This window comes from Manacus candei, unplaced genomic scaffold (genome assembly GCF_025592945.1).
Source record: "Manacus candei isolate 608988 ecotype Guabito, Panama unplaced genomic scaffold, ASM2559294v1 h1tg000356l, whole genome shotgun sequence".
Classification (NCBI taxonomy): domain Eukaryota; kingdom Metazoa; phylum Chordata; class Aves; order Passeriformes; family Pipridae; genus Manacus; species Manacus candei.
This window is the reverse complement of record NW_026138404.1, coordinates 48,620-67,302: the sequence shown is the minus strand read 5'-3', so window position 1 is coordinate 67,302 and position 18,683 is coordinate 48,620. Positions and strand designations below refer to the sequence as shown.

General features: G+C 54.6%; 1 long non-coding RNA gene across 1 annotated transcript; it reads left to right on the top strand.

Annotated features, from left to right (window-relative positions):
* The first annotated feature begins 16,564 nt into the window (after positions 1–16,564).
* Positions 16,565–17,261, top strand: LOC127465293 (uncharacterized). Its single transcript, XR_007902002.1, has 3 exons — positions 16,565–16,636; positions 16,735–16,773; positions 17,100–17,261. It is a non-coding gene; the product is annotated as an uncharacterized LOC127465293 (long non-coding RNA).
* Positions 17,262–18,683: the final 1,422 nt, after the last annotated feature.

Below are 18,683 nucleotides of genomic sequence, written 5' to 3'. Positions count from 1 at the left end.
TGGCTCTGCAGCCAACCCATCCCGCCACCGCCCCAAAACACCCACCGGGGACCCCCAAAATCCCCCTAAGGGGCATTTGCGGCTCAGCTTTGGAGTCCTGTAAGATCCAAACATTCTCCCCCTACACCCCCCCCTTCCAAAAAAGAAACAAACACCAAAACCCCCACCAAGATATTTGGGACAAACTCCCCCTTCCCGATCCCCCGCGAGATGGGGCGGGGGGGACGATCCTGTTGCTGTTCCCGCTCCGCCTTTCTCCCTGCCCTTCCTGCCGCCCCTCCTTCTCCTGCTGCATCGCTGCGGCCGCGGGCGGAGCTCTGGGGTGAGCGGGGAAGGGGGACGAGCCGATGGGAAAGGGGGGAAAGGGAGGGAAACGGGGGGTAGGACCCCCAAAGGGAGCGCGGGGGGCGGTGGGTGAGCCCCAAAGGGAGCTGGGGGGAGCCGGGGTTTGGGGGGCCGGTGGGCAAGGGGTGGGCGAGGGGAGCTAAGGGGAGGTGGGAGAGCGGGCAAGGGGTTCCCTTGGGGGTCCCTTGGTGTCCCCATGCGTTGATCTGTGGAGAGGGGGGCCCTGGAGAGGGGACACCCCCGGGCTCGCTGTGCCGAGCCGGCGGTCGGGGCCGTGCTGTTGGTTGCCGATCCCGGCCGGCTGAGCCAAGAGCCCGGCCACGTGTGCGGGGCCCGATCCGCTCCCTGCTCTCGTTGCCCCGGGGCAGCCTCTGGTGTCCCCCCGGCTGTGGGGGCGTTTTGTTGGCTCGGGCACAGGCGGCCCTTGTGCGGGGCTGTGTGCCGGGGGGCTGCTGGGGGTCCCCGGGGGGTGTTTTGGGGCGGTGTCGGGGTGGGTTGTGGGCAGAGCCCCGTGGGTGGTCGGGGGGCTGCGGGTCCCCCCCTTGTTGGGGTTGGTGTTGGTGGGTGAGGCCCCGGCGGCTCCATTGTGAGGCCGGTGTGGGCGGGGGGGGCTGGTCCGGGGGAGCCGGAGGGAGCCGAGGCAGCGGGTTTGGGGAGCCCTCGGGAGAGCCGGGGGTGGGGGGAGGAAGGGCGGGAGCCCCGGAGTGTGGAGAGCGGAGCGGGGCGATGGCGGAGCTGGGGGACCCCCGGCAGGCTGGAGGGGGGAGCAGGGAGAGGGAGGAGCCCCGGGAGGCTGCAAGGGGGGTCCCGGAGAAGGGGCAGCCTGGGCAGTGGGGACCCCTGGGATCCCCGGGCCAAGAAAGTGGAGAAGGCGGAGAGGGGGAATGTCTGGGAACCCGGCCCCCTGAAGCAGAGAGTGAGGGGAGAAGGGACCCCTGGGACCCCCAAAAGCCCCGGCATCCCTAAGCGGGACCCCCAGCAGCCCAGAGAGGGGAGAGCCCAGAAGGTAAAGGTGCAGAGACCAGAGAGGGGGAACTTCTGGGAGGGGTTTTTTGGGCTGAATGTTCATATATGGGAGTATTTTTTTGCTGTCCCTTGATCTTTTGCAAATTTAGGGGGACTTTGTTTTTTTTTCCCAAATGTCTGTGTTTCCTGTTTTTCTGGTCTAAATCTTGTTGTTTAGGAGATTTCTATGGACACAAGATGCCCAGTGAGTCCTAGAGCTGGACTTGGGCAGGAGGAACTCCCAAGGCAACGTGCTCACCCCTTGTTTTCCCCCCCCATCAGGATTTCTGCTTCCCAAAGCTTGGGCGGATGGAGGAGGAGGCTGCGAGGAAGAGGAAGATGCCTTGGGCCCCCCAGGCAGGTGAGGAGGAAGTCAGTGCCCCTTTGGGTGGGTCTTTTGTCTTTTGTGGCCGTCCTGCCGGGGCCGGAGTTGGGGGGATGTCCTTGGGCTTCCCTGTGGGCCGGAGGCAAATCCCCTGCGTGTCCTTGTTGGTTCCTGCCCCAGGCCCCGAGGTGAGGCCGGAGAGCGCGGAGGACAAATCCCGGCGGCAGAGCCTGGTGGGAGAGGCCGTTTTGAAGGGCTCCCCGGCGCAGGAAGGCAGCGGGGAGGAAAAGGGCCGGAGATGCCCCCGCAGGAGGGGCTCCAAAGCCAGCCCAGGGGGCTGTGAGGAGGAAAGAGCCAGCATGTGCCGAGAAGGCGGCCGGAGCTTGAGGCGGAGCTGCGAGCTGGTGGTCCCTGAGCAGCCTCCCAGCAGGGAAAAGCGCTTCAGGTGCTTGGAATGTGGGAAGAGCTTTAGGAAGAGAACCTACCTCCTGAGGCACCAGGACGTCCACACTGGGGAACGGCCATACACGTGTGAGGAGTGTGGGAAGAGCTTCAGTGACCACTCCACACTCCGCAACCACTGTCGCATCCACAGTGGGGAACAGCCCTACACGTGTGGGGAATGTGGGAAAAGCTTCAGGGAGAGCTCCAACCTCCACAAGCACCGTCGCATCCACACTGGGGAACGGCCATACACGTGTGGGGAGTGTGGGAAGAGCTTCAATCATAGCTCCGCCCTGCTCCAACACCAGAGGATCCACAGTGGGGAAAGGCCCTACATGTGTGAGGAATGTGGGAAGAGCTTCAACCATATCTCTACCCTGCTCCGACACCAGATGATCCACAGTGGGGAAAGGCCCTACATGTGTGAGGAGTGTGGGAAGAGCTTCAAACAGAGCTCCCACCTCCTCAGACACCAGACGATCCACAGTGGGGAACGGCCCTACATGTGTGAGGAGTGTGGGAAGAGCTTCAAGCGGAGCTCCTACCTGCTCCAACACCAGATGATCCACAGTGGGGAACGGCCCTACACGTGTGGGGAATGCGGGAAGACCTTCAATAACCGCTCCACCCTTCGCAACCACCGTCGCATTCACAGTGGGGAACAGCGCTACACGTGTGGGGAGTGTGAGAAGAGCTTCAAACGGAGCTCCCACCTGCTCCAACACCAGATGATCCACAGTGGGGAAGGCCCTACACGTGTGGGGAGTGTGGGAAGAGTTTCAGGGACAGCTCCAGCCTTTGCAAACACCGTTGCATCCACACCAGGGAATGGCCCTACAAGTGCTTGGAATGTGGGAAGAGCTTCAGCACAAGCACCAAGCTGCTCAGCCACCAGCACATCCCCACTGGGGAACAGCCCTACACGTGTAGGGAATGTGGGACAGCTCCACCCTCTACACCCACCTTCGCATCCACATCAGGGAGAGGCCTCACAAGTGTGGGGAGTGTGGGAAGAGCTTCAGGGACAGCTCTGCCTTGACCTCCCACCAACGGACCCACCGGTAAGAGAAGCCCCGAGTGCCCCGACTGCGGGAAGAGCTTCGGCCGCTGCTCCAACTCCATCAGCCATGGGAGGACCCGCGTTGGATGATCCACAGGGACCCCCGTTGGGCACAGACCTGGTGTGCTGGTTTAAAGGTAAACCAGCAGGGGAAATGACAGCGGTGACCCCTAGAATGGGATGGAACAGCTGGAATGGGAATGAGAATGCCTGGAATGGGAATGGGGACATCAGGAATGGGATGGGGACAATAGCAATGGGATGGGAACACCAGGAATGGAAATGGGAACACCTTGATTGGGGAGATTGGGAGCAGACTGGGGACACTAGGAATGGGAATGGGGGCAGCAGGAATGGGAATGGGGACACGTGGAATGGGGAGGGAACACCTGGAATGGGAATGGGAACACCTGGAATGGAAATGGGGACACCAGGAATGGGAACACCAGGAATGGGAATGGGAACACCTGGAATGGAAATGGGGACACCAGGAATGGAAATGGGAACAACTGGAATTGGAATGGAGACACCTGAAATTAGAACACCAGGAATGGGAATGGGAACACCTGGAATGGAAATGGGGACACCAGGAATGGGAATGGGAACACCTGGAATTGGAATAGAGACACCTGGAACGGGAACACCTGGAATGGGAATAGGAACACCTGGAATGGGAATGGGGACACCTGAAATGGGAATGGGGACATTGGGAATGGGAATGGGAACACTGGGAGCAGGTTGGGGACACCAGGAATGGGAATGGGGACACCTGGGATTGGAATGGGGACACCTGGAATGGGAATGGGAACATTGGGAACAGACTGAGCACACCAGGAATTGGCATGGGGACACCTCGAATGGGAATGGAGACACCTGGAATGGGAATAGGGAAAACAGAGGTGGGATGGGAACACCTGGAATGGGAATGGGGACAATAGGAATGGGAATGGAGACATCTGGAATATGAATGGGAACCCCAAGAACTGGGAATGGGGAAAACAGAAGTGGGATGGGAACAGCAGGAATTGGAGGAGGGACAATAGGAATGGGAATGGAGACACCTAGAATGGGATGGAACACCTGGAAAGGGAATTGGAACGCATGGAATGGGAATGGGAACACCTGGAATAGGAACTCCTGGAATGGGAATAGGGACAATAGGAATGGGATGGGAACAACTAGAACGGGATGGGAACACCTGGGACAGGAATGCAAACCCGTGGAATGGGAATGGGAACAGCCGGGCCCGGGCTGTGTCCCTGGGGAAACAGGAGGCCAGGCCCAAAAGAGTTAACTAAGAAATTGGGGCCTGCTAACAAGCTACCAACATCCAAGACCATCTGTGCTCGTTCTGTTCTACTGACTGGAGCAAAGCTTCAGAGAATAGTGCAGGAACATGTCCTAGGCCTCGAGGGGATAAATTAGAGAGACAGCAGGATCAGGGAGACATTGGAATAGGAGGAATAGGCCGGGAGCCAGGACTTTTTCCAACCTTCAGTGAGCGGGTCAAGAAGAATGGAAGAGAAGGAAGGTCAAGCTGAGGAAGATGAGTTGAAGCCCCCAGAGCCATGGAGGAAGAGTGGAAGTACCCTCAGGATTGAGGGCCAAGAGAAACACCGCCCCAAGCCCCGCCTGAGCTCCACCTCTACTCCGCCTGTTATTAATATGCATCGATAGATGTTGTAATCACTTGAATATGCATTTAATCCCAGCTGAAGATTGGATAAAAATGCTGATTTTGTGTGAAGCCTTGGAGTAAGTTTGTCCAGCGCCAGCTGGCTTGCTCCCAACGTTGAATAAACAAATCCCTTGCTGCTTAAAGATAAAAAAGTCTCTGAGCAGTTTCTCGGACCAATTTTTCGGATTCAGCGCCCAGTCAGTCCCAGGATGATCCCAGTCACTCCTGGTCTCTCCCAGTTTCTCCCAGTTTCCTCCATGTGGTCCCACTCATTCCCAGTTGCCCCCAGAAGCTTCCAGCATGATGCCAGTTCCTCACAGCCGCTTCCAGTCATCCCCAGTGCACTCCCAGTTGCTCCCAGTATGATCCCAATCACCTCCTGCATGATCCCACTCACTCCTGGTATGATCCCAGGATGACCCCAGTCACCCTCAGTGTGGTCTCAGTTGCTCCCAGCATGGGCCAAGCTTCTCCCACCATGATCCCAGGATGATCCCAGTTGTCCCCATCATGGTCCCAGTTGCTCCCAGTTGCCCCTAGCACAGATCCAGTCACTCCAAGTATGATCCCAGTCCTCCCTCCTGACAGTCCCAGTCAATCCCAGTTGCTTCTCTTGTAGATCCAGTCACTCACAGTTCCTTCCAGTTGCCCCCAGCCTGGTCCTAATTCCCCTTCCCGTAGTCCCAGTCACTCCCAGTATGGTCCCAGTCACCCCCACCATGGTTGCAGACACTCCCAGTATATCCCAGTAGAGCCCTCAGCATGCTCCTAGTCCTTCCCAGTCACTCCCAGATGCCCCAGTAACATTTCAGTTTCCACCAGTAGGATCCCAGTGACGCCAAAGCACTCCCACTATATCCTATGTGGCCTCCAGTTGCTCCCAGTAGCCCTCAGTGTGGCCCCAGTTGCTCCCAGTATGATCCCTGTTGCCCCAGTTCTGGTCCTGGCGGGTCCCAGTGTGCTCAGATCCTGCTCCCGGGGGGTCCTGCTGGGTCCCAGTCCTGGTCCCGGTGTATCCTGGTGTCCCAGTCCATCCCAGTCTGTCCCAGTCCATCCCAGTCCGTCCCAGTCCATCCCAGTCCATCTCAGTCCCTTCCCACCCGTTTCCCGGGTCCTGCCCCCCCGCCCCCCAAGATGCTGACGGGGTCGGGGCTCCGTCTTTGGCTTCGTCTCCCTGGGCCTGCCTGGAATGAAGGGGCCGCTGGGACACTGCGGGACCTCCTGAGACCAAAGGAATTCTGGGAGAATTTGGATACTCCTGGAATCAAGGCACAACTGGGACACTGCAGGGCCCTATGGAAAAAAAGGAACTTTGTGACACTGTGGAATTCCTGGAATCCAGGGGCCTTTGGGACATGGGGGCCTCATGGAACCAAAGGAACCCTGAGGTAACGTCACGACGGAAAGCTCTAGACACCTCAATATGAGAATCCAGGAACTTTGTTTATTGTAGATTGATAGTAGCTTAATATACACTCTATAATAGGTTCATGAATATTACAGAAATCAGGCTCATTATTGGTACTCGGTTAGGTGGTGATATCATCTTAACTGCTTTCCACTGTTTACACAGGTGGCTCATTAAGTGCCTTTGTTTTGGTAATGCCTAGCTCCTGTTTCTCAGTTCAATTTAGAATACCCAAGGACACTGCCACTTTCTCAGGGCCCTGCTATCTCTAACTTTCTCATGGGCCTAGGGAAACTGCTTATACTTTAGCAGTAGTCTTATACTTTAACAGCTCATCCATAGCCTTAGCCATGTTCATATGTCCTCGCATTTCTAACCAATCCTCTACAATTCCCCCGTTTTTATTATGGGTCAACAATGTTTTCTTTGTCGTAGTATTTAGACGTCTAGTAATACAAGAAAAGGTAACACGAGCTAAAAGGCATACCAAATAAGCAAGTACGAAAAGGATCTGAGGCAGATGCCAAGGACAAGCAAAAGGATGATTGTCCTGTTTGATTTGCCCAGGTGACCCATATGTTTTTCCGAGGGTCAATGGTGTGAAGAGCCCCAACATTGACAATCATACCCGTGAAAAGAAGAAAACTTATTACATAGCCGTACAATGAAATAGACAGAAATCCTAACATCTTTGCTATACTAATACACAAAAACAGTAAATCAAGTCCGGGCACGTAAGTCTTGCAGTTCCTTTGTGTACAGTTACTCAGTTAATTCAGATGCTGTTCCAGTGTCTCCCTCTTCAGCAGGTGCAGGGGAATCAGGTGTTGAAGAGGCTGGAGGTGGTGGTGTAAGGTCAGGTGAGGCTGCAGGCACCGCAGGTGTCTCTCCTCCTCGTTCTTGAGGGCTCTCAATTGCTGGCTTGACCCAACGACTGGGAACCCACAGGGTACCTGTAGAAGTAGACACACAGAAGTAGCCTCGGCCTATAAAGATGACTTCTGCTGGACCTTCCTACATCCCAGTTTTAGGATTCCGATAATGAACCTTCATGGATGGTCCTTTTGACACCTGCTCTTTCTGATTATGTTTGATGATAGGAGGTACTGAATCATCTCCGAAAATACACAAATGGTTAAGGACAAAAAGAGTTTTGCTAACTCTCTCTCGGGCATCCCTGATGTCTTTGTATTTCTCAAGGTAGCTTTTAATTGTTCCATTCATTCGCTCTACTATAGCTTGTCCAGTAGGCGAATGAGCTATGCCCGTAACATGCTTTATGTCCCACTGCTGCAAGAATTGTCCCAGAATCCTGCTAACATAGGCAGGTCCGTTATCTGTTTTTAACGTTTTAGGGACTCCCATGACAGCAAAGCAATCTGTCAGATGACGCTTCACATCTTGGACCTTTTCTCCTGGCTGCAGCATGGCCCATACGAAGTGACTGTAGGTATCAATTGACACATGCATGTATTTCAATCGACCAAAAGCAGGAACATGTGTGACATCCATCTGCCACAACTCATTAGCTTTTAGTCCTTTGGGATTAACTCCCACTCCGAGGCCTACTCCTTTATTTTGCTGACTGCAAATAGGGCATGCTTTCACTATTGCTCTGGCATCTTCAATTGACAGTCCATATGAGTGACTGAGACCTTTTGCATTTTGATGATATACAGCATGAGCCTCACGTGCTCTCAGGAAAGGAGGTATAGGAGCTTCTGTGACTGTTGACACTAGACGATCTGCTCTAGCATTTCCTTCTCCCAACCCTATATTCCATTGATGACTCCTGATATGCAACACAGCATATCTGGCTGACCGGTAAGCAATTGCTTTGTGAAGCTGCTGTAATAGTTGCATGAGTCTGGCATTCTTAACTTCTCTAATGCTGGCATCTTCGATTCGATTAGCTACTCCTGCAACATACATCGAGTCTGTAACCACATTAAGTGTTTGATCTAGCCAGTGAGATAATGCCCACACAACAGCTGCAAGCTCTAATGTTTGTAAAGAGTCCTTTAAGTGAGCGCTTAAGAAGTGTTGATGCCACCGCCCTTCGTGCCTCCAGGTGGCTACGGCACGCTGTGACCTTTTTCCAGCATCAGTGAATACGGTGACTGCATTCTGAAGTGGTGTCGCAGATCGCTTTGGAACTTGCAGCCACGCCTGGTTAGCCATCCAGGCTAGCGTTGGTGACTGCAAAGGACGGATGTTAACGATGGCATCTGACATGAGTAGTGCTCCTTGCAGCTCAGGAGAATGGACTAAATACCAATCCAAGTCCTCCTGTCTTATCGGTACTTGTATCTCATGTGGTTCTGACCCGGTCGCTTGCACAATCCGGTTTCTGCCTTTTTTAATGAGCTCTGATAAAGTCTGAATCCTTTCCTGGACTGTTCTGCATGGTTGCAAAGACGTTGTCAGCCATTCTAACACAATTTGTTGCCCTTTAGTTGATGTTGCAAGCCGCTTTTGATTGTCCCCCGTTTTTATTTTTTGCTGCGTGAGGGCTCCCATAAAATGCTTTTCTCCTGCCAAGATGGTGAGATTGACAGGTGTACCCTCTATCCGTTGGTGTGTGACACGATCTGCAATACTGGTCGTAATCCGATGTAAGAGGTTTCGCTGTTCCGGGGTGACAGTTACTGCTGTTGAAGGGTCTGTACCCTTTAATAGCGGTCTGAGGGGTTCTAGCCACTCATTAGGTATTCCCACTACTGGACGCAGCCACTGTAAGTCTCCTAAGAGTCTCTGAGCATCATGCAAGGTGGCAATCTCTATATTGATAGACAATTTCTGAGGTCGAATGACAGAGTCTGTGATTTGCCAGCCTAAATAATGCCAGGGACTGGATTCTTGAATTTTCTCAGTGGCTATGACTAAGCCTTGCTGCTGCAACTGATTAACCAGCTGCTGTTTTTGATCTTTTGTAAACTTAGTCGGCTGGGCGAACAATAAATCGTCTACGTAGTGGTAAATGACTGTCGAGGGCCATGATTTTCTGATTGGCTGTAATGCAGCGTCCACGTAGAGCTGACAAAGAGTGGGAGAATTCTTCATTCCCTGAGGCAACACAGTCCACTCATAACGTTGCGCTGGTCCTTCCTTGTTTATAGCAGGAACAGTGAATGCAAAACGCTGACGATCCTGCTCATGTAATGCAATAGTGAAGAAGCAGTCCTTAAGATCGATTATTAACAGGAACCAATTTTGTGGGATCATAGCTGGATTTGGCAGTCCTGGTTGCAATGCCCCCATCGTATGCATCTGGGCATTTACTGCACGTAAATCATGTAACAGCCTGTATTTCCCAGATTTCTTCTTGATCACAAAAATAGGAGTATTCCACGGGCTAGTTGACAAACGCAAATGTCCCTGTTGTAACTGCTCTGATACCAACGCATGTGCCTGTAAAAGACTTTCCCTTTTTAAGGGGCATTGCTCTACCCACACCGGCGTTTCTGTCTTCCATTGGAGCGGGATCGGGAAAGTCCAGGCAATGGCCGTCATGCTAAAGGGGATCTTGGTTCGTTGGTCAGAACCACCCCCATCTGAGCGAGAATGTCTCTCCCTATTAATGCTTGTACTCCATCGGGTAGGGGGAGAACAGACACCGTACAGTTCACAGTCATTTCATCCAACGTGATAGTTATAGGAGGGGACCTTTTTGCCAGTCAGACCACCCACTCCTGCAACTGTTGCTCCTGAGTTTACCAAGGGCCACGATGTGGGCCACTTGCGAGCTGCAACAATGCTGACGTCAGCTCCCGTATCCAAAAGAGCAATTAAATGTGCAGTTTGTGAGTTCCATTGGAGCTGGATAGCTTTTCGTGGTCGTCTGGCCAAATCTATTGTTAGCAGAGCCGATGTACCGGTAGATCCGAAGCCCTGATCTCCTCGTTCGGGCTTATCCGATGGTCAGGAGCGATCTGAGGGAGCGGTATCAGTTGTGCGATACGAGATCTGGCCGGTATATGCAAAGGTGGAAATAGTGTATTTACCATGATTGATATTTCTCCAGTGTAATCGGCATCAATCAGTCCCACTAAAACAGTTAATCCAGCCATTGTGGACGAGGACCGACCTATTAACAAAGCCCCCACTGGTTTGCCGTCGATTAACACCGGCCCGTGCACTCCTGTCGGTATTTTCTGAGGACGCTGGTCTATTAGGGTGCAGTCTATTGTGGTTGCCAGGTCCAGCCCGAGGCTCCCTCTGTTTGCGGGATGCAGTGTGAGGTCTGAGCCGGGAAGCTGTGAGTAGTTGGAGCCGTCACCTGTGTCTTGGCGCGGGACCCCTTCGCGCTGGCTTTCCCGTTTCCTGACCCACGCCAGCACATAGCAGGAACATGCGTGTTTTGCTGACAGCGAGAACACCACACCGGACCGGACTGGCACTCTCTTCGTACGTGTCCGTATGCTCCACACCGAAAACAGCGTCTTTGTGCTGGTCTGCTTCGTTGCGTGGCTCCGGTCGGAGCTTGTAAGGGCGCAAGCGCGGCTAAAACCTGAGAGCTAGTAGCCTTTGCCTGCTCCTTTAAGCTTTCACCTAGCTCTTTAACCGCGTTCACTAACATAGCATTAGGCCCCTGGGGTATTTGCGCCATTCTCTCTAACAGCTCCTCAATTGACCAATTACCCGGGAGCGTAACAATGACATTGCGAGCTGTAGAATTACAATTCTGCAGCGCACACTGCTTTAGCAAAGCGCCGCGCATATATTTGGGAACCCCCGCTAACTGGATGGCATTAGCAACCCGATCTATAAACGATCCAAAAGGTTCATCCCTTCCCTGTTTGATCCCCATATATGACGGAATTCCCCCCGGAGCTTTGATCTTATCTAGAGCGAGACGGGCTAGGCGCATAGACTCCCTGATCTTATCCGGCCCTATTAACGCTTGTGCCTCTATTCTGGCATACGGTCCGAAGCCCATTAATTCATCTAGCGTAACCCCGTGCAAAGGGTCAGCTGCCTGTCTCTGAACCGCTACGGCCTCCTGGCAAAGCGCCTGCCAATGCGCACTATGTAGCATTTGCTGGTGCTGTGAAAGAACCAACTTCATAATGTTACTGATATCTGCTGGTAAAAGCAAGTTGCTACCCCAAATATAATTTAACATTTGTCGGGTAGGCTCACCCTGGATTCCACTCTCATTAACGGTAGCACGCAATTGCGACAACAGCTTCCAATCAAGGGCAGTGATATTCGCTACCAATCCACCCCCTTGTGCCAGAGCATAAACTACTGGAAAGGCATTAGTTAAAGTTTCTGCCGCTTCTTTATCTCCCGCTTGCAAAGCATCTGCGGCAATGCCTTGCCAGAGCTTTCGCCGCTCTGCCGCGACAGTACTCGATGTATCGGGTGAGGGGAGTGACGCAGCCCCGGTAGACGAGGTCTGCTGGGACTCAGGGGACGGGCTAGGGAACTCTAGGGAAGGGGCAGTGGGAGTAATAAGAGCCTGCTCTTGGGGTTCAGGCGGGATATGTACAACATTAGTCGAGGGAGGCAGCGGGCACGGAGACTCAGCCGCGAAAGGATTGCCGATGTCTCCCAAACGCTGCGCAGCAACTCGGGCAGCCTGCTGCTCGGCCTTATGTTGTTGTAAAGCATTAGAAACAGCCTGCCACTGCTTGGCTAACTTTTTAGCTACTTTATCATCATTCAATAAATCCTCCCACAACTTATCCCTGTACCGTTTCCATTCACCTTCATCAAAGACCGTATTGGGGTCCACAAAACACCCTTTCGCAAACCCCACCTTAAGCAATTCCGGTAAATCCTTTTTTAAATCTCACCCTTTAACTCCCCGCTTTCCCAGAAAGCATTGGAGCAATGATAGTGCTGCCTGTCTCTCCATTACCTAAAAAACGTGTTACCACGCTTTGTGCAGCCCTTTCCACGAGACTTTGCGGCTTTGTCGGCGGGCCTCCTTCTTCAGGAGTCTTCCCGGGCGCCGGGTCCAACTATTTCGTTGCTGGGAACGCAGAACTTAACTCTTTCGCCGTCCGAAATCCCCGAAAGGGAGGCGTCCGGCGGCGGCAAGTTGAGCTCTTTTTCGTTCAACCCTTTCGCCTTCTTGTGCTGCACGGCAAGACCGACCGAAATTCCTACGTCCGACCGCGGCTGCGAGAACCCGACTTGGCTCTCGGGAGTCCGACTTGACTCCGACCCAGGAGATCCATCTTGATCTCCTAGAGACCCCCCCTTGGTCCCTGTTACACAGACGCCAGTAATAACGTTGCGATGGAAAGCTCTAGACACCTCAATATGAGAATCCAGGAACTTCGTTTATTATAGATTGATAGTAGCTTAATATACACTCTATAATAGGTTCATGAATATTACAGAAATTAGGCTCATTATTGGTTAGGTGGTGATATCATCTTAACTGCTTTCCTTTGTTTACACAGGTGGTTCATTAAGTGCCTTTGTTTTGGTAATGCCTAGCTCCTGTTTCTCAGCTCAATTTAGAATACCCAAGGACACTGCCACTTTCTCACGGCCCTGCTATCTCTAACTTTCTCATGGGCCTAGGGAAACTGCATCTTATACTTTAGCAGTAGTCTTATACTTTAGCAGCTCATCCATAGCCTTAGCCATGTTCACATGTCCTCGCATTTCTAACCAATCCTCTACAATTCCTGGTGTCCCCAGTCTGCTCCCAATGTCCCCATTCCCATTCCAGGTGTTCCGATTTCCATTTTTGGTATTCCCATCCCATTGCTATTGTCCCCATCCCATTCCTTATGTCCCCATTCCCATTCCAGGCATTCTCATTCCCTTTCCAGGTGTTCCCATTCCCATTCCAGGTGTCTCCATTCCCATTCCTATTGTCCCCATTCCCATTCCAGGTGTTCCCATCCCACCTCTGTTTTCCCTATTCCCATTCCAGGTGTCTCCATTCCCATTCCAGTTGTCCCCATTCCAATTCCTGGTGTCCCCAGTCTGCTCCCAATGTTCCCATTCCCATTCCAGGTGTCCCCATTCCCATTCCAGGTGTTCCCATTCCCATTCCTGGTGTCCCAAACCTACTCCCAATGTTCCCATTCCCATTCCCAATGCTCCCATTCCCAGCCCAGGTGTCCCCATTCCCATTCCTGATATCCCCATTCCCATTCCAGGTGTCCCCATTCCGATTCCTGGTGTCCCCATTTCCATTCCAGGTGTTCCCATTTCCATTCCAGGTGTCTCCATTCCCATTCCTGGTGTCCCCATTCCCATTCCTGGTGTTCCCATTCCAGGCGTTTCCATTCCCATTCCAGGTGTTTCCATTCCCATTCCTGGTGTCCCCATTTCCATTCCAGGTGTTCCCATTTCCATTCCAGGTGTCTCCATTCCCATTCCTGGTGTCCCCATTTCCATTCCAGGTGTTCCCATTCCCATTCCAGGTGTTCCCTCCCCATTCCACATGTCCCCATTCCCATTCCTGCTGCCCCCATTCCCATTCCTGGTGTCCCCAGTCTGCTCCCAATGTCCCCAGTCTGCTCCCAATGTCCCCATTCCCATTCCAGGTGTTCCCATTTCCATTCCTGGTGTTCCCATCCCATTCCTTATGTCCCCATTCCCATTCCAGGCATTCTCATTCCCATTCCAGGTGTTCCATCCCATTCTAGGTGTCACCGCTGTCATTTCCCCTGCTGGTTTACCTTTAAACCAGCACACCAGGTCTGTGCCCAACGGGGGTCCCTGTGGATCATCCAACGCGGGTCCTCCCATGGCTGATGGAGTTGGAGCAGCGGCCGAAGCTCTTCCCGCAGTCGGGGCACTCGGGGCTTCTCTTACCGGTGGGTCCGTTGGTGGGAGGTCAAGGCAGAGCTGTCCCTGAAGCTCTTCCCACACTCCCCACACTTGTGAGGCCTCTCCCTGATGTGGATGCGAAGGTGGGTGTAGAGGGTGGAACTGTCCCACATTCCCTACACGTGTAGGGCCGTTCCCCAGTGTGGATGTGCTGGTGGCTGAGCAGCTTGGTGCTTGTGCTGAAGCTCTTCCCACATTCCAAGCACTTGTAGGGCCATTCCCTGGTGTGGATGCAACGGTGTTTGCAAAGGCTGGAGCTGTCCCTGAAGCTCTTCCCACATTCCTCACACGTGTAGGGCCTTTCCCACTGTGGATCATCTGGTGTCAGAGCAGGCTGGAGATCTGATTGAAGCTCTTCCCACACTCCCCACAGGTGTAGGGCCGTTCCCCACTGTGGATGCGACAGTGCTTGCGGAGCGTGGAGCTGTGCCTGAAGCTTTTCCCACACTCCCCACACATGTAGGACCGTTCCCCACTGTGGATCATCTGGTGGCTGAGAAGGTGGGAGCTCTGTTTGAAGCTCTTCCCACACTCCCCCCATGTGTAGGGTCGTTCCCCACTGTGGATGCGACGGTGGTTGCGGAGGGTGGAGCTGTACTTGAAACTCTTCCCGCATTCCCCACACATGTAGGGCCGTTCCCCAGTGTGGACGTGCTGGTGCCTCAGGAGGTTGATGCTCTTCCTGAAACTCTTCCCACATTCCAAGCAGCTGAAGGGCTTCTCCCTGCTGGGAGGCTGCTCAGGGACCACCAGCTCGCAACTCCGCCTCAAGCTCCGGCCGCCTTCCCGGCACTCGCTGGCTCTTTCCTCCTCACAGCCCCCTGGGCTGGCTTTGGAGCCCCTCCTGCGGGGGCATCTCCGGCACCTTTCCTCCCCGCTGCCTTCCTGCGCCGGGGAGCCCTTCAAAACGGCCTCTCCCACCAGGCTCTGCCGGGGGGATTTGTCCTCCGCGCTCTCCGGCCGCACATCGGGGCCTGGGGCAGGAACCAACAAGGACACGCAGGGGATTTGCCTCCGGCCCACAGGGAAGCCCAAGGACATCCCCCCAACTCCGGCCCCACCAGGACGGCCACAAAAGACAAAAGACCCACCCAAAGGGGCACTGACTTCCTCCTCACCTGCCTGGGGGGCCCAAGGCATCTTCCTCTTCCTCGCAGCCTCCTCCTCCATCCGCCCAAGCTTTGGGAAGCAGAAATCCTGCTGGGGAGGGAAAAACAAGGGGTGAGTGCATTGCGTTGGGGGTTCCTCCTGCCCAAGTCCAGCTCTAGGACTCACCGGGCATCTTGTGTCCATAAAAACCCCCAAAACACAAACATTCAGCCCAAATTCCCCTTCCAGGAGTTCCCCCTCTCTGCTCTCTGGGGTTAGAGGGGTCCCCCCTGTCTGGTCTGATGCCACTTCTGCCTGCATTGGGGGTCCCTTTTCTCCGGGCTGCCGGGGGTCCCGCGGCTCCGGGGGGTTCCCACTCTCCGGGGTCCCCTTTAGTGTTGCCAGGGGGGTCCCAGGGCTCACTTCTCCCCACTCTGCCTCCCGGGGCCGGCTGGCCCTCCTCTCTCGGCTCCCACCCTCGCAAACCTCTTGGCGCTCTCGGCTCCCACCCCGCCTCAAGGCCCCCCCTCCTCTCCACACTCCAAGGCCTTCCCCCTCTCCGGGACCCCCGCTTAAGGGGCTTGGCGCTCCCTCTCTGCTCCCCCCCCTCCAGCATTCCGGGGGTCCCCCAGCTCCGGGATCGCCCCTCTCCGCTCTCCCCACTCCGCGGCTACCGGGGTTCCCCCCCGGTTCTCACGGGGGCCCCCAAACCGCTCTCGCCCCCCCCGCCATTGCCCAGCCACCGCCAGGACCTTTTGGCTGCTCTTCTTTGTGCTCCCGCTCGGCTCCTCCCTCGGCTGGGCCGCCGCTTTTGGCGGGTTTCCTCCTCCGGGATCCGCCCCCTGCAGCCCTTCCCCCCCTGGACCAGCCCCCTTGGGCCCCCCTTGGGCCCCCCTTGCCCAATAAGTCTGATTATACAGACAAGCAATTTGGTTTTAACCCACAAAACCCAAATGTATAACCCAACACCCTGGGGCATGAACAAAGTGGTTTTCCTTGCCCCCCTCCCGAGTCCAAAGTAAAGGGAGAGGAGAAAAAAACCTGCTGGTGGGAGAGCTGTTGCAGTCTGGTCAGAAGTGGTGATTGCAGTCCAGTTGAGGGTGGTGGTCTCAGTCTGGTTGAGAGCCGTGACCTGTAGCCTTCTTCTCGATCCCACGAGTGGTGGAAAGGTTCTGAAACTCCAGGTTTATATATTCTCCAGTTCAGGCAGGAATAGTCAGTCGTTTCCTCAGAGCGGGGAATTCCATAAAAGGGTATGAGGACAGGGACACCCCCCCCACCTCTAAACGCCCCCCCCCCCCCCCCGCCAACAGTTCCTGGGAAAATGGCATGGAAGGCCATAGAATACACACTTTTGGGCTACACCCATCCAGTGAGGAATCGGTCCCTGCTGTTCTAACTAGGACACTGTGTCCGTCATCGCTGCCATCATCATCATCATCGGCCTCGTGGCAGTCGGTGTCTGGAAGCTCCGATCCGGTAACTCCCGGGATGGGGGTCGGCAAGGGGCACGGATCCGCCCGGCAGCATTCCAGGGATCCTGTGCCACGGGTGCTGATCCCACTTTCTTTCCATAGGGAAGAGGGAGGGGAATGGATACGACCCCGCGCCCACCAGTGAGTCCCAGCAGCGTGTGTGGATCCAGATCCTCTGTGCAGGGATCCCAGGATGGATGCCGGGATTCCAGAGGGGAATGGGGGCCTAATGGCTGGAGTGGGATTGGAAGGGGATTGCAGCTCAGGGCAGGATTCCAGAGTGGGATCAGGTGGAATTGTGGACTGAGATCACGGCTGGATTCTGGAGTGGGATTGGCGTGGGATGGACGGAGCAGGACCAGGTGGGAATCCGCAGCAGTTCCTACTCTCCCTGGGCTCCACAGCCGGCTCCATCCCCTGGGATGGGAACAGGGACATGGTGACTCCTTTCCCCGCTCTCATCCCAGCAGGAATCACGGCCTGAGCGATCCCGGAGCTGGATCCGCCCCTTCCCTCTCCCTGTGGAAAGGCAGGAGCTGCTGGCAGAGCTCATCCCGCTGCTCCCACCCACCCCGGCCCCCCTGCGGCTCTTCCCCATGGATCAACTTCCTACTTTTTCCCGTGTGAAACCCAGGACCACAATTATTCCTGAGGCTTTAATTTGGGTGTGAAAATCTCCTGCTTTGGGCAAGAAATCCTGGCTCCTCCTCCAGCATCCGGCAGTTCCTCTGTGGGAACCAGAACTGGGAATGGGGACAGGGGTGACTGGGATGGGGACATTGGGGACAGGGATGGGGACACTGGGAACAGGCTGGGGACAGCAGGAATGGGAATGGGGACGTCGGGCCATGAATTTTGGGTACTTGATTTTAAGGCCTTTTGCCTGCACATAAGGCACAGCAATGGGAAGGACGCAGCGTGAGGCTGAGAGGTTTCTGTCATGGTTTGTGGGCTTGGGTGAGATTGGGCCAGAATTACAGGACACCTGTTAAATCTGGGCTTTGGGAAAGGTTGGAGAGGGTTGGGAAAGGTGTTCAAAGGGTGGTTTTGCCTGAGGTGTTAAACATGGGAGCGGGTTTGTATTCCCAATTCCCAAGAGAAGAGATTCCAGAAAGCTCCTCTGCAGGTTGTGTTTTAAGGAACAGGAGAAGAGACCGAGGGTAAGGGGTTTCTTTCCTGGAGGGAAGGGCTGTCGTTCACTTGCAGGAGCCCTGCGCTGAAATTGCCAGTCTGACTGCCCAAACTGAACACAGCTGAAGATTCCTGCCAGACAAAAAGGACCAGGACAGAAAGCTCTTGCTGCCCATGGAGTGCCCAGGGTGTTCCCCCAATTGCATGTGAAACCCGAAGGTTCCAGGCTTTGTTTCCTGGGGGAAAGGCCGTGACATCCCAAAGAGTCCCGTGGCAGACAGGTGGGGCTGCACTGTGGGGGTGTGAGGTGTTGGTTCTTTGGTTTCCAGGGGCTATTCCAGAATGGAGAGGACAGGCTGTGACATCACAAAGGGGCCCATGGCACAGGGGTTGGGCTGCATTCTGACCTTGTGGGGCGTTGGTTCTTTGGTTGCCAGGGCCCATTCCAGAATGGAGAGGACAGGCTGTGACACCACAAAGGAGCCCTTGGCACACGAATGGGGTTGAACTGTCACATGGTGGGGGCTTGGTTCTTTGGTTTCCAGAGGCTATTCCGGGATGGAGAGGATAGGCCAGAATGGATAGGACAACAAAAGGGCCCAAAGCACATGGGTTGGTCTGCACTATGGTGTGGGGTGTTGGTTCTTTGGTTGCCAGGGCCTATTCTGGAATGGAGAGGACAGGCTGTGACAAGAAGTGCCTGTCAGAACTGCAAAGACGGACGCACAAGAATCTTCTGTGGGCATATTCTCTGCTCTGCCCTGCAGACCCTTGTGCTGGGGTGAAAACTCAGCCTCTCTGCTTCCCTCTCCTGAGGGACTTGTTCTTAGACATCCCTTTCCCCTACGCTCCTTTCAAAAGCCCTCCTGGCAATTCCGAAGCCTGTACCCAGCTCTCATCCCCTCTCTGTCCTCTTCCCA